The sequence below is a fragment of the Amblyomma maculatum genome, chromosome 9, assembly GCF_055883805.1.
Source record: "Amblyomma maculatum isolate TAMU_Amacu chromosome 9, ASM5588380v1, whole genome shotgun sequence".
Taxonomy (NCBI): Eukaryota; Metazoa; Arthropoda; class Arachnida; order Ixodida; family Ixodidae; genus Amblyomma; species Amblyomma maculatum.
Genome location: NC_139352.1, coordinates 95,236,677 through 95,239,959, shown reverse-complemented (window position 1 = coordinate 95,239,959; position 3,283 = coordinate 95,236,677). Strand labels below are relative to the sequence as shown.

Genomic DNA, 3,283 nt, shown 5'->3' with positions numbered 1-3,283 from the left:
TAAATCATCGAATGTCTCACTCTGGCGAACGTTTCCTGCAATGGAATACGGTCGTCGTTCTACTGACGCAGCAGCAACAGCATGCTTTGCGGCTAATCTGTAGCCGGGTGATTTCGGGAAAGAAGCTGCTCGAAAATTTTTTCCAAAATACGATATACTGCCTCCTTCAGCTGCAAATCTTAATTTGGCAGGTATCCCTGCGGACGGGGTGGCGCTGGGATCGCCGAAGCGAACGGACGCGTTCGCGTCGGCTCCGTCATTTATGATTAATTTCGCAGTGCTAATTTGCGCGAATCGAAGTTTTCTCTATCTCGATGTGTTCGTGAAGTCGAAAAGCACCGACGGATATTGAAAGTTCCAAAAGGTACGCCTTTTCTTCGATTTACCGGACAGTTTTCATCACCGCCGTGCGGGGGGCGTCCCGCTAGGCGTGTTCCGCGAGCGATAGGCCTCGTCGCTGTTGCGGCTGTCGTGGCTCGCCGCCTCGACGACAGCCACTCAGCCCTGAGATGGAGGAAACGTCCGTTCTGGCAACAATCTCCGACTCTCCAATGACCGTTCCAGTTCAAGGCGAAGAAATTTCACCCGAGGAATTCCATCCCGGCCATGGATGGACGCTCGCGGGGGAACGCATGTCAAGACTCCGTCAACGAGACCTCGACGCGAAGCTCGCCGGCACCGACAACCAAGTAAGCATGAAAGCGAAAGGAAATAGGAACTTTAGAGCCTCGGCCATCAAGACAGCGAGAATGCCAGCCATGCCGCTGGAGGAAAACAAAATCGTAATCAGACCGCGAGGGGGACTCGACATCACCAAGATCGGCACTACGACCGTCGCTGCGGCCATTCTCGCCGCGGCCAAGATCACAAAAGAAGAGAACGCATCGGACACGATGTGCCCGAACACGCAACAAAATATAATGGTAATCAGCACGGCCAAGGAAGAAAACGCCGTCCGCTACGCAAAAATTCAAGCTATATACATTCAAGACAAGACCTTCGAAGTCAGCGCGTACCGCACGGCGCCGTACGACACCGTGAAGGGCATCATCCGAGGCATCCCTGTCGACGAGAAAGCCGAAGATCTTGACAGCAATATTGTAAACGATAGAAACCCACTCGCCGTAGGCGCCAAAAGAACCGGCAACACGACCACGATCATAGCAGCCTTCAGAGGAGCCAAGGTACCAAACTTTGTCCGATATGGTGTCACGCTCATACCGTGCCACCTGTACAGAAAGCAAATTGACGTCTGCCACCAGTGTGGTCGGGTCGGGCATCGCAAGGACGTGTGCGCGACGCCAACCAACCGGATATGCAGGGGCTGCGGCCAAGCGAACCCAAAAGATGACCACAAATGTACACCCAAATGAAAACTTTGCGGCGGTGCTCACCCGACCGCCGACAGAGAATGTAAAGCCTGATACAAGGTTCCCTACGTCGTTCGCAAGCGTCAGTGGGAGCGCCGAAAGGTCAGCCATCAGCTGCCGTCGGACAGCGATTTCCCACCACTTGATAAGCCAGCTGCCCATAAGTCAAGAACGCCATCGAGAGACCACGCGCAGTCGAGAAATAGCAGCTGCAGGAGCCAGAGCAGAGACGCGCAAAAAACGGAAACCCAAGGATCACCGTCGCGCGAGAGAGTCGGTTGGGGCAACGCCGCACGAGGTATCATGAAGACAAATCCGAGCTACAATGCCAAGACAGAAGACAACGCTTCAACCAAGGAACGAGAGATCAACGAGGCCCTAAAAAAGGAGAACGCGACCCTGCGAGCCATCATCAACAACCTCACCAAGGAAATCGCGGAGATCCGCAACGCCCTCCGCAACGTCGAACAGCAAAGATCCAGCCCGAGCGGCTACAAGGCCGAAGCAACTACGGCCGACGCAGACAAGGAGCCGGCAACAAAGAAGAGGGACGTCGAATCACGCAAGACCAAGAACAACATGAGCAACTGCAGCACCGACTGCAGCAACAACAACGTCGAGGCCAAACTCAACAGCCTCAAGGATATGATCAAATCGATGAAGCAAGCCATCGAAGCCTTCCAAACGGAGAACTTCAATAGACTCAACAATCTGGAAAGAAGCGTGCAACTAATACTACGCAACCCAACGTTCGCGCCAGTACAGCATCAAGTCAATCAAGCGCAGCAACACGGAGAATTCGGAATCGGACAATCATGGCCTCCAACTCCACAGGCATAACAGTGCGGCAGTGGAACTGCCGCGGCTTCGTCAAAAAGAAGGCAGTCGTCCAGCAGTACATCGAGCACGCGGCTCGCAAGCCCGACGTGCTCCTCCTCCAAGAAACACTAACGGACAAGCCGTCCCTCTCTGGCTACAGGGTGCACGCGGGCCCGCCCGACGGCAGAGGCCTGTGCACCCTGGTCAGGGACCCACCTTCGTCGAACACCGGCTAAGCAATGTCAGGGTTGAACACACGCTCACCGAACTCATACCAACCAAGCAAAAGAAAAAACAGCATCTTCATTTTGAACATCTACAGCAGCCCATCGCGGAGACTCCAGAGGTTCAAAGCCATTCTTAACAAGGCAAGCACGACGGCCTGCCAGAGCACGCTGATCGCATGCGGCGACTTTAATGCGATGGATCCGGCGTGAGGCTACGTGAAGAGCAATGCGAAGGGCAGAAACCTATCCCAAGACGCGGCGGAACTCGACTATACCCTCATAACCGACCCGGCTTACCCAACGAGAATTGGCAACTCTGTGTCCCGAGATACCAGTCCCGACCTCACGTTCGTGAAGAACAACGAACCGATCACGATCACGTGGAGGAACACGGGGGTGGACCTCGGTAGCGACCACATGATATTGGAAATCGTCATACCGGAGCAGAGCAGTACCAAAGTCAGGAAACATACGTGGATCGATTGGTATGCTTTCAGAGATAACAGAAATCAGGAAGCGGAAGAGACCGAAATCGATGACATCGACGCGTGGACCAACAAGATCCTCCAAGATGTTCGAAACTCAACCAAAGACATAGTAACAGACCTCGAAACGAACAGAATGGATAGCCGACTGGCCCACCTTATCGAGGCCAAGCAGTCCATTCCCAACAGATGGAAACAACAACGCCTTAATCGTAGGCTACGAAAGAAAGTCGCAAAACTCAACAGAGCAATCGAGGACCACTGTCGCACGCTATGTGCGCAACAGTGGAACGAGATATGCAACGCTGCCGGCGGTCAGATGCACAACGGGAAAACATGGAACTTGCTGAAGCATCTGCTCGACGAAACCAAGACTAAGTCA

The 3,283-nt window shown here is 53.8% G+C and overlaps 1 pseudogene; it reads left to right on the top strand.

Annotated features, from left to right (window-relative positions):
* The first annotated feature begins 509 nt into the window (after nucleotides 1-509).
* LOC146179770 (uncharacterized) lies at nucleotides 510-2,210 on the top strand (annotated as a pseudogene).
* The last annotated feature ends 1,073 nt before the right edge of the window (nucleotides 2,211-3,283 follow it).